The following is a 13,069-nucleotide window of genomic DNA, read 5'->3' on the forward strand; positions in this document are numbered from 1 at the left end:
GCCACGTGGCAAAGCATCAGGACCAAAGGGAGGCAAAAGTCAAATTTAAAATGAGTAAATGATATAGTTTGAACTATATTAGATTTCGAAAAATTTAAATGACTGAGCACATTGGGGAATTAATTCACCCAAGGTCTCGATTTTGGCCAAAATATAAAGCGCTATATATTGCCGGAAAGCTCTCGGAATAAGGAATCCGATAATGAGGTTAATTTTGACAAATGTGTGATATTTTGGAAGCAATTTCCACGGGAACAAAATTCAGTTAGAAATGAGACACTTGGCAATTCAGTTGCAGATTTAATTTGGTTCCCTCTCTCTTTTTATTCCCAATTCTTCTCAGTTGTAAGGGTTCCAGAAATTTGGAGAATGGCTCCATTTTTTCATGGCTTCCAATTCTGAGTATTCTTCCGGATTGTACAGAGCAGGGCTATCCTTTCAGTAATGGAGTTCAATTCTTTGCTATAGGTGTTCTTAGCTGCAGGTTCTTGTGTATGTAAGGCAATGCACAAATTCACACAAAAGTTGTCTCTGGATTTGTATTTTCATTATATTCAGATCAGATCCTCAAGGAGGATGAGATTTGTTATCTCAAGGAGGTAATTGTGATTGTTTGCAGGGATTCTTTAAGGAAGAATTTAAATTCTGTAATAAATCATGAATAATGGAATATAATGTCTGGATTTGATATTTTCTGTGAGTGAGCTGAGTAATGCATTTATGCAAGGCATTAAATGCATGAATATTTAATAATGAAGATGGATTTGCAGTATAAAGTTTCATTTATAGTTTGTGTGTGACTCTGTTGCCCAATGAACAATGCACTGGTCTTTGACAAGTTTGGGGATGTCTTTCAGATCAAACATTTTAAAAGATAAATCTAATTTCCCTTCATGTTTAGGGGTGTTTGTGTTCCATTCTTTCCAAGCTTTTTTTCATCCTATTGTTTGTACAGATCTAGCCAATCTGTAATGTTTCCTAACATGTTGAGCTTGTGAAATGATCTATCTGCTTAGTGTTGATGCAATTATGTGTCTGTAAATGTTGTATTTAGTGCATCAAAAAGGGTGTCCCCCCCTAGGTCTAGCAGAACCTGAAGTGCAGGAGGATCAATTAGGGTCCTCTGTTATGTTGTCCAAGCCCTGATGTGTTTCATAGACTGAAATTGGCCATTTCATAGAAGGATTGCAGGTATACTTGGGTTATCACTTTTGGTGAACAACAAAAATGGCGACTCTGCTGGGGAAGTGGTATAATAATTCATGTTGAATCAAATCTGAGAGTTGTGCCAAAATTCATTTGGGGAAGAGTCTTGGAAGTTTAGAAATTTGAAAGTCATTTTCAGATTTGGAAGTGTATACCTTGAAAAATTTTGTTGCTAAGAAATTTGAAAATAGTGTGTGACTCTGTTGTGTGGTGGGACCCAGAAATCTGAAAGTGTTCAAAGTGAAGATTAGTGGTAAAGTTTTATTCCTCTTCAGGGAGGTGGCGACTATGTAAGAACGAACCAAAGATTTGGAGGAGTTCTTCAAATTTTCAGTCAGAGGTGAAGTGAACAGCAGCAGCAAATTTATCAAGTATTCCCCAAGGTTTTTATGAAATTATATGTTCCTTATAAGGTGAAACAGTCACCATAGAAAGGAAAAGAAATTTGCAGTATGCATACTTCATGTTTTTGAAATAAGTTTTTAGTCAGAAATATGGTGAGAAGTGTGTATGATTCCGAAAATTAGTGACTGCATATGTTTTTGAATGAATTTATGACACAATAAGATGCATGGTCAAAAAATAATGGTTCAGTGACTATTATAAAACCTAATGGATCCAGATGTAGTTCCTAGATCCGTGAATCCTTTGTCAAATTTGAAAGAGATCAATATAGAAATTGAAAAATGTCTTCAAATGATCCAAGAGAGATTTGTCTGGTTGTTAAAAGGGAAAGTAGGGCTAAGAAGTAAAGGAGAATCATCATATGTCTTCTATGAAGGAGAATCATCATATGTCTTCTATGGTTCTTGCTTGGAGGTCAGTCTTAGGCTGGGTATTAGCTGTTATTTTTGTAGCTTTGTTTTTTTGTTGTGGGAACCCTTTTTAAAACCCACGTTTTTGGGCTATGGATGCCTTCTTTACCCATGGTTGTTTGGCGCTTTCATGTTCCTTTTTTTAGGACAACTTTCTGGTTGAGGGTTTCAAATCCATTCAAAATTTGATTGTAAAGGGTTTCGGGTCCCTTCAAAACCTGTTTTTGCCTTAATCAAAAACTGCATAAGTATGTTTTATCCTATGCTAATTTGCACATTGTTTCATATGGTTTTGTGTCTACACTAAATTGTCCTTAAGCACCTTGAGAATCTCCTCCAATTCAACAAGAGAGCTATAATTGCTTCAACCTTGAAATAAATTGGAATATAGATAGAAAAAGAAGGTTGAGTTGATCAAAGAGGGCCTCATATGGGTCATTTGGAGGCACTTTGATAAGTGGTATTATATCACCACTCAATGGAAGGCAATCACCTAATCTATTGAATTGTTGCTCAAACATAAAATAACATTGTTAACTCTCAAGGCATCTATCGGCAACCTTAATTTGACAATTAGTCTAAGAATGAGAAATGAACTCATGTTCAATTCAACGCCCTACAAATTAAATAGTTCCACTAGAAATTTATAGTGAAAGCAAGATCATAATTACTGACAATGGAGTTCAATATACCATAAAGTATGAACTTGTGAAGTTTTCAGCTACAATAGTCATTATGTAAGGGTGAGGTAAAGCACAAAAATGATCATACTTAAGCAATTGATCAACTACCAAAATTACATGTTTACCAACCAAATTCGGAATCTCAAAAATGAAACCCATAGAAATATCTACCCAGGCCATGTCATGAAAAAGAATCTTTAGAAATCCTACTAGTTTTGTAGTTTATCCTTTGTTGTGCTAAAAAACATCACATTTTACCACTAAAGTTATTATAGCCTACATAAGGTCATCACAAAAGAAATCACATAACAATAAGGGAAGTATGAAACTCCATGAGCAACAAAGGCTTGAGCTGGGAGTTAGGGCACAAGTAGAGGTGGTTGAGAATTCAGTAATTGTCCCTTTAATTGAAATCCCACAAAATAATAGAGGTCTTGTTCCAACTAACATCTAATAGCCTTAATTTTTTAATGAGTTGTTCATTTCTAACTAATCTCTTCTATCCAAGTAGGTATTAACACTAAAAGAGAAAAATTTCTACCTTTCTACTAATACTTGTGTGAGAGCACATTGACTACAACATTTTATTTTCCATTCTTAATTATGATCACATAATTATGACCTTGCATTTTAGTCACCCACTTTTGTTGTTTGCAAGAGGATCAATTATGTACAAAAAAACATTTCAAGCTGTGATCATCAGTTTTAGTTTGAAATGTTTAGCCCACGAGGTATACATTGTTGAAAAACATGGAGAATAGTCATCAACTCTTTTTTATAAGTGAATTTAGTCATGTTGCATCGTGTCAATTGATTGTTGGTGAAGGCTAATAGTCAACCTTCTTCACTAAATTGGCATTCACATGTATACATCACATTCTAGAATAAATGGTTTATTGAAATATGGAGTGGCCAAAACTAGATTGGAACACATATACTTTGAATATAAATAATTCTAAATCAACTTCGTCATTTCAAACAAATGTTCTCCTTTTTAGAAGTATTGTCAAAGGACTTATAATTTTACCATATTTCTAAACAAACTTATGGTAACACCCTATCAAGCCTAAGTAAACTCATAAGCTTTAATTGATTTGGGTATAAGATGCTCTTACATTACCTCAATTTTCTCAAGATCAACCTTCTCTCCCTCCTATGAAACAATGCAACCAAGACACTTTTCCTATTGAATACTAAAGACACATTTAAAGCACTAGGCAAAAAGGGACTAATCTTATAGAATTTTTAGAGAAATATTCAAATTCTTAAGAGTAATCAATAGGTTTATTAATATTAATGAAGAATGATAAAAAAAAATGTAAATTTGTGAAGATAGTGGTGGAACGCCTTACTCATCATACTCATTAGTCAAGTTGAAAGGCATCATCAAATATTTATAGTAACCATGCAACTAGAATATAGTTTTTAGTGTATCCTCTTGCTTGAGTTGAATTTGATGACATCTAGAGTTATGATCTAGCTCGATAACAAAAATTGTCCTAGAAAGCTCATCCAACAAATCATTGATAACCAAAATAAGGAACTAATCCTTGGTCAATTTATTTAATTCCCAAAAAGTAGGGAACATCCACTATCCACCATCCTTTTAATGATTATTAACACAATGGAGGAATAAGAACTAAAACTACACCTTACGATACCTACCTTAATTATCTTCCCAAATTTATTTTTGTTGCTCAAAAGGATAGAATAAGGAGGAATATTTGGGAATAGAATCTCAAGAATAAGGGAAGTAAAATGGCCATGTAACCTCTAAGAAATCAACTCTTGGGTAGCTCCTTAATTATCTTCCCAAATTTATTTTTGTTGCTCAAAAGGATAGAATAAGGAGGAATGTTTGGGAATAGAATCTCAAGAATAAGGGAAGTAAAATGGTCATGTAACCTTTAAGAAATCAACTCTTCGGGTTCCTCAAACAATTGATGATGTTGATCTAAGAGTTTGTGCATAGTTGAAGGAGGATAATGTTGTAAGAGAATTTGAGTCTCAATAAAATGGATTGGCAATAACCCCCAAGCTTCTTTTCTTTTGGACCCTACAACATATATGCATTGCTTTATAAATTGGACCAATGCCTTTTTGGACCAACTCAAATAAATTGTCTTCTAGATCCTCATAGAGCCCCTCGCTAAAGTGAGCTAGGAGATCTTAAGAAAATCAATTTGTCTCTCTATAACCAAAATGTTATTATACACGAAATATACCATTGGCTAAGAGTAGTTGCGACACATTCAAATGGAGAAAAATAGTGCAATCAAAGTATACTCCTTACCAAAATAGTGAGGCCTTATTTGTTGAACAAGAACCAAAGGGAGAGTTTTATGAGTAATCAACCTTAGCCATCATGTCTTGAAAGTTAACTCCATAAAAATTGAAAATGTTTAAATTACTATTGAATTATAAATATTATGGCTTAGCAACCCATAAATTTTTGTAAGGGTTTTTTCTAACAAAACTACAAATTAAATTATTTTTGTTTCAATATTTCAAATCATATTAAATGATCCCTCATCGAGATAATAAATGAGTTCAGTTGAAAAAATGCAATGCTTAACACATATAAATATGAGAGGTTAATAATTGTAAGGAAAGGATGAAAAGGCCAACATGAAGAGAGAAGAGAATGCCAAAAAAAAAGAATAAATAAGGGTAGTGTGATGACAATATCTTATTTTCATATAATATTGCTACATCTCTCTCTATTTTAAAGACTTGGTATACTTATGCGTTGTTAAAAAACCTTTAATTGTTGTAGGAATGAATAGATCATATGATTTAAGTAATTACTCTTTCATGGTTGAATATGCTTGAATAATTTTTTGATTTCTTGTTTCATGAATGCATATCTATGTTTTTATGATAACTCAATTGCAAGATCCAAGGTTTAAGCCTTCCAAATATCTTTGGAGCCAATCATAAGGGAAAAACAACTAGCTCTAGACAAGGTTGCAAAATGGTAGAGTGTCTAGAATAAGTCATGGCGTTTTAGTATAGCATTCTAGACGATGAGCTAAACATACCAATGATGGCTTGACCAACTTCAGCCTTAACAAGTGTCACACAAGAATAAGAATTTCCAACTACCTAAAGTTTTGATTTTTGCAATTTATTCCAATCAAATTCAAGCCATCTAAATAAATGGAATTTCTATCAAAGGAACTTTCCCTTAATTGTAGCTTATATGCATCCCCTCCTATCGTCAGTAAGAGTAATCTCCTAGTTAAGTTCCTTGCATCCTCTATTGAATAAAGAGATCATGGGTCTCAAGAATAAAATATGGAAAGGAAGCTCAAAATTGTTGATTTTTCCATCAGTTAAAACCTTCGGTTTAATTTTAGTTACTAGATTAGAGAATGAGGCTCGAAGTTATAAAAGAGCCATTAGATAATCATTCATCTATTCATATTTTTCTAGTTAACATATATCACATGTTTTCTCTATAAATCGATTAGCATGTAGTCCCATTAGAATGCAAACATGAAGGAAATTCATGTAACCTTACATTAGCTTAAATAAGCCCCTCTAGGAGAGTTTGGCCCACCCTACCACAAAAGGTGATTTCTAGGTGTTCTTTTCATTTGTGGGTTTTCCTTTCTAGGTGTTTTTTCTGATGTGTTGTGATTAGATTGCTTCTATTTATTTTCCATTTATGTCAACTTACAAGTGTTCTAAAATCATAAAATATTATAAAATCAAACCAAAAACACATTTATTTCAGCACTTCCTTTCCATATTAATTGTTACTATTTACTAAGTTGTCATTAGTTTTATGTCCAAAGTCATCCTATATACTCTAGTCGGTTAATACTACCGAAATATTCAGTCGGTATGTACTAAGGTTGTCAGTTACAGAAGAAAGGCTAGTAACCGAGATGAGAGATACCGAGCTGCCTACCGAGTAAAGTTCCTATGCCTACCGAGCAGCAAAGAAGGTATACCGAGTTAATCTGAACCGAGTGGAAATGTGTTACTAGATTAAATGAACCTGGACACATATGTGGAAATGTGTTACAAGATTCGAGAACAGGGAACCGTTATTACATAGGAAATTGCATTCAAATATTTTGTCAGATTTTGAGGAAGTTTATCCAATGAAATAATTTCTATGTTTATTCATTCGATAAAACATGTTTGTATGATTGATCTATGAACAAGATCACCATCTCAAAGATCTATATATACGGAGTAATTTGAGTATCTAATAAGAAGGGAAGATTGATGATTTGAAAATGAAAATCATGAGAGAAGATAAGATGTGAAGAGTGACAAAGATATTCAGAGGTCACCAAGAAGGTTTTTCAGAAAATAGTTTAAGGGACAGAGTATTCAGAAGAGGTCACCGAGTTGATTTATCAATTACCAAGGTATGCTATGAGCAAGGTAATTTCATATTGAGCACATAGAGTCTGCTATAAAATTTTAGATGTAAAGTTGCAGATATTTGTAAAGATTTTTGATTGAATTATTTGAGTTGTAATAGAAACCTTTAACATGGTAAAAGACTAACAAAGTCTATAAATTGTAAAGCCTTTAACCAGGTACAGCATTTTGTAAAAGTGTTTGTAAAATCCTTTAGCAAGGTAGATCTAAAGATCTTGATACTCCTAATAGGGTAAGCTATCAGAAATAGCTAAACATGTAGCTCTAACCGAGCAACCTTTATTATTGCAGTAGTGAAGTTGTGGGTGTCATCCCCACCGCAGTTTTTCTCTCTAACAGATGACTGAAAATCTTGATGCATTGAAAACAGCTGAAGATAACATAAGAGATATAGAAAGAGAAAAACAACATCTAGAAGCATTGGTGTCTGAAAAGAATGATGAAATCACAAGGATGATTGGAATTCAACATAATCTATTTGATCAATTGGGTTATGCACATCATGAAGCAAATCTAAAAGAAAATGAGAATCAAGCATTGAAACTTGAATTATCAAGATTGACCAATGAACTTGAAGCAGAAAAGAAGTCAAAAGAAACACTGAAGAAAAGTTATGAAGCGTCAAGAATGTTGGATGAGCAACTAAACATAAGATCACCCAACAAATCTGTCAGACTCGGTTACAAAAGAAACAACTCTACCGACAAAGGAATCAACACCACCGAGAAAGGAGAATCATCAAAGAAGGCTGGAAACAAAGATAAGTTGAAAGATAAGAAGCCTATTTGCAATTACTGTGGAAAACAAGGACATACTGCCAACATGTGCCGAATAAGAAAAGGTAAGCAACCGAATGTCACTAGGTCTGATGGTTATTGTTACAATTGCAATAAGTATGGTCACACATCTAATCAATGTAGGACAAAGTCTGTTAGCAATTATCAGAAGGCAAAATTCAAGGGGTTTTGCAAAAACTGCAATAGATATGGACACAATACCGAGAAGTGTTGGTTTAAGCAAAAAAACTATATGTGGTCTTCATACCGAGCAAATACTAGAAGCTACCGAACTCACACAGATCTTAACTGACAATATACTGTAGTACCATGGGATTACAATACAAGGATATGGTGTGAATGTTGCGGAAGATATGGACATATAAGTGCCAACTGTATGATAAGGTTTGGAATGAACAACCGAAGATCATGGAAAAATCCTGGAATGGCATGTTTTCATTGTCACAAAGTTGGACACTTGGCTAAAGATTGCAGAGATCAACCCAGAGGAGATACTGAAGAGATAAGAATCAAATTACAAAAAATCTGGAAAAAGAAGGAAAATGGGTCAAATAATGAAGAAAGAACCTTACCTACCGAGTTAGGTGCATCTACTTCGAATTAATCATAAAGGTATGAAGGGACTGTGTTTTCTCAAGGTTAGATCTTATCAGTTCCTATTTAATCATGAACACAATTCCAAAATCTGCATACCTAAGATGCAATAACATTTTTAAATACTATCTAGTCTTTTGAAGTATCAGAGAAGTCGGTAAATGCAGTAAACCTGTCTAGTCGGTAAAAGCATATAAGGAAGATAGTCGGTTTAGTGGAACCGAGTGCATTTAATGCTCATCTTACCTAACTACACGAAGCCCGATAAGGTAAAGGGTGTATTTAAAGTTCTTTGTGCGGTCATTTTACACTTACCAGTTTTCAAAGAGCAGAGTTAAGCGAATCAAAGGCGATCAAACATTTCCAGAGCGAATTTCAAGGTATTTTCACACAATCTTAACCGCATTTTCAAGAAAGTTAACCGGTCAATATCAGTTGTGAATATTTGCATTATATTTACTAAGTTGAAAGCGTTTTCTGGTTAGTTGAAACCCTAAGCTATTTCGTTAGTAGAAATCCAAGTTTGAAATGGCTCCCAAGATGCAGAAACCTGTTGTAGTTGAGACTATTGAGAAGCCCTCACTAAAGTATTCCTTACCTCCCAAAGTGGCATCCGAACCCGATGAGAAAACTGCATTCTCTTATTCCGAATAGGGTTCTATTGGTTGAAGATGTCAGATTTTATACTAAGTGTCATGTTGAAGAGCTAGGTCATACCGAAATTAAGGACATGTATGATGAATTATGAACCGATAGAATCCTGGATAGTAAGTTTGAGCATATCAAAGTTAAGGGATTGACTGAAGCCCTAACCTATCCTCGAGTTTTCAAACCCCAATGGGTCAAATTTGTCTTGAGCAAAGTGCATGACGACTTTATGTGGTTAGAGGATCAACCGTTCAAGATCACCAAGGAGATTATTCACTTGATAACCGAATACCCTATATTTGACCATGCCTGAGCACAGAAGATGATTTCACAGAAGGAATTGATAACTTTAACCGGAGTTGAGTCTGATTGCAGAGGTCTTAAGTTGAATAATGTAACTGATGCATAACTAAAGTTTGCAATTAGAGTCATTGGTTATTGTTTCTTCCAATCGGCAAGAGAAAACAGTGTATCGTGTGTAGCTATAGATTTGGCCTATAAAATTGTGAAAAAGGGTATGAAAGTTGATTTATGTGAAGTATTGTTGAAGAACCTTTTTGAAAATCTCAACACAATAAAGAAACCTAAGAAGAATAACACTACTAACACAAAAAAGTTTGGGTCACTCTTAGTGTGTATGTTCTTCTATTTTTAGAAGTTTTTTCCTTCAGTCGGTAACATCGTTTGGGAATTACACCGACCAATCACCCATCAAATAAATGATTTTATCATTTAGCTAGGTGATAATTTCAATGAGATAAAGGATGATTACTTTAACAAATTTCAGGACAAGATGCATGATAGGTACAGGATCCCACCTCAGCTAGTGGAAAAATATAAGGATACTATATGTTTTGAAGTGGACACCGACTATTGTTATGTCAATGCAGTAGAACCCAGAACTCAATCTTTACCGCCTATGGGTTATGAGATTGATTTTGATATTACTCAACAACGGATAGATGCCTTTTTGGCACTTCCAAGGCACTCAACCGAGATTAGGTATGGTACCTACGAAGAGGTAAAAGAAAAAGTAAAAATGAGCATTGTGGTACCAAAGGCTACCAGATAAGCCACTAAAATGATCAAAGTTTTAACTGAGAAATTTGGAGAAGGTTCTACCTCCACACCTACTAAGCCAGCAGGTAGGAAAAATGATCAACTTACAATCGAGGAAGAATCTGAAACTCAAGAAGCTGCAATTACACTAAGCACCGAGTTGCCAAAGGCCAAAATTTTGAAAAGAAAGAAACAGGATACAAGTAAGGTATCACCGACTCCACCAGTTAAGCGACCTAACACTAGATCATCTGTTGTGTCACTCGGTAAGAGGCAGAAAAATGTTGAATTGCCTAAAATTACAAAGACTTATAGAAAGTCGACCAGAAGACTCATTTTGAATAAGGAGTCAAGTGACACAGAATTTGAAGATGCAAATAAATTTCAGATTGTTAAAAGAACAAAGGAAGATGTACACGGTGTTGACAATTTTTGTGCAAAATTGAAACAATATGGAGGATTTGGATCATTTAGGTATGTAAAATATGACTCCCGAATAGAAGAAGAGAAGAGGCAAATAGAAGAGTCAGTAGTGTGTACACTTCTCAAATTCTGAGTAGTTCCATTGGAAGTAACTGATTTTCTTCCAAAAGCATTGTACTCTCATATTGACAACAGATGGAAATATGCTATGGACTCGGAGAAACAGATTAGAGAAAGAGTTTTGGTACATCTCTTTCCAGACATGTCAGTAGATGATATAAGAAATCATTTGAAAAACTACCAGACAAATTTTCAAGTAAAGCAAAGGGCCTTGAAAATGATCAATGGTCTTTATCTTGAAGTAGAGAAGGAAACTAAAGAAAAATGGCAAGACATATTCAAAATTCAGAGTAAAGAGCCTCAAGGTGAAGTGAAAATAGTTGACATCACCGAGCAAGATCCTGCTTCAACTATTCAACTAGATGAAGATGTCATGGACACTGAGGCACGGAAAGAAGAGATGATAGAAGGAAATGCCTATGCCAAACTGGTATCAAGTGAATCAGTCTTGGAACAAGTTAAATCCTATCCTCCGATAACTCAACAAGTGTCAACCGAGAAACCTCGGGACACAGAACAAGGTAAAGAGGATCAAAAGGCTACACAAGGTGAATCTATCTCTCAAGCCACAAGCGAGCAAACTTCTCAAGCACCTACAAACACTGAAACTGTTGCCACTGAGACCCCAAGCAAGGAAACACCGAAGGTTACATCAGAGGCTACAGAAACAGACAAAAGTGTTGCTTCCACCGAGCAACATACCGAGGAAGAACAAGCCTCTAAAGTCGTTGTACTCATTCAACCTGTGAAGGCATCATCATCCAAAGAGAAGAAAGCAAAGAATCACAGTTTTAAGGTAGATCTGTCAAAGCCTATTGTGTTGCCGAATGTTGACATTTCAAAACTAAAAGGGCAAGCACTTATTGAATTCGAAGAGCTTTGTAAAGCCAAAGCAGAACAAGAAAAATAGATAGCTATTCAAAAGAAGAACCGAGTACTACAAAAGGTCAAAGCATTATTAACAGACATGCTACCTGAAGCTACCGTAAATAAAGATGTTGCCATCCATATGCAATTGGATGAACTACTCACTCAATTAGAAGCATCAGGAGTAGACGCATCAGAATACCTTAGCAAATTAAAAGAAAAAGAGCTAACTACCAAGATGATTGAAGAAGTGCAGAAAGCAATTGCTATAGGTAAAGTCAACCTTGTTGGATTCATTGCTGAGTTGTCCCCTCAACTCAAGCACATTATTTATTTATTCCAGAAGTTATGTACATTTTCATTCTTTATTAAAGATATCAAGCATAAGACCGAAGTCATTGAAAAAGAGATTACCGATCTCTCCAATACATTGACTACCAAGCCCAATTCTATTCAACATTTTTATACAAAACTACAAACTCTTATGGCTCAACAGTTAGAACTTCGGAATGAAGAGCACAAAATAAGGATGGATATCATGACTCTTCAAACATTATTTATTCCCCATTTATCATCCGTTCAAGAGCAGATCAACCGAGCTACACAATTATCCACTCAAACAGAGGGAAGCAGTTTAGATTGTTTGATTTCACTGTCAGCTGATATTACAACTCAGAATTCTTTAATGGAAAGTGTCAAGGATGCACTTACCAACGCTCTCAAAGACGCTCGTACTAAGTATAAATCTATTTTTGACTAGTTGCCCCCACCTAATGGTAACTAGTTTTGATGTTTGTCAAAAAGGGGGAGTGTACCGAGTATACAGAGTATCTGAGTGTACAGAGTTTATACTATCTACCGAGTGTACAAGTGACATTGACAGGGGGAGCATGGAACATCAAGAGCATGCAAATCAAGTTATGTACAACGTATTGATAAGGGGAGTATGTACTTGAAGTATGTATTTGAACAAATGTATATAATGTCATTTCAGTCAAATTTTGTAAGTATATAGATTTTGTGTTATGACTTTGAAAGGAGTTTTGTCAAACATACCAAACTAATGTCAAAAAGGGAGATTGTTACTATTTACTAAGTTGTCATTAGTTTTATGTCCAAAGTCATCCTATATACTCTAGTCGGTTAATAATACCGAAATATTCGGTCAATATGTACTAAGGTTGTCGGTTACAGAAGAAAGGCTAGTCACCGAGATGAGAGATACCGAGTTGCCTACCGAGTAAAGTTCCTATGCCTACCGAGCAGCAAAGAAGGTATATCGAGTTAATCTGAACCGAGTGGAAACGTGTTACCAGATTCAATGAACCTAGACACATGTGGAAACGTGTTACAAGATTCGAGAACAGGGAACCGTTATTACATAGGAAATTGCATTCAAAGATTTTGTATGATTTTGAGAAAGTTTATCCAATGAAATAATTTCTATGTTTATTCA

Source organism: Cryptomeria japonica, chromosome 4 (assembly GCF_030272615.1).
Source record: "Cryptomeria japonica chromosome 4, Sugi_1.0, whole genome shotgun sequence".
Lineage (NCBI taxonomy): Eukaryota > Viridiplantae > Streptophyta > Pinopsida > Cupressales > Cupressaceae > Cryptomeria > Cryptomeria japonica.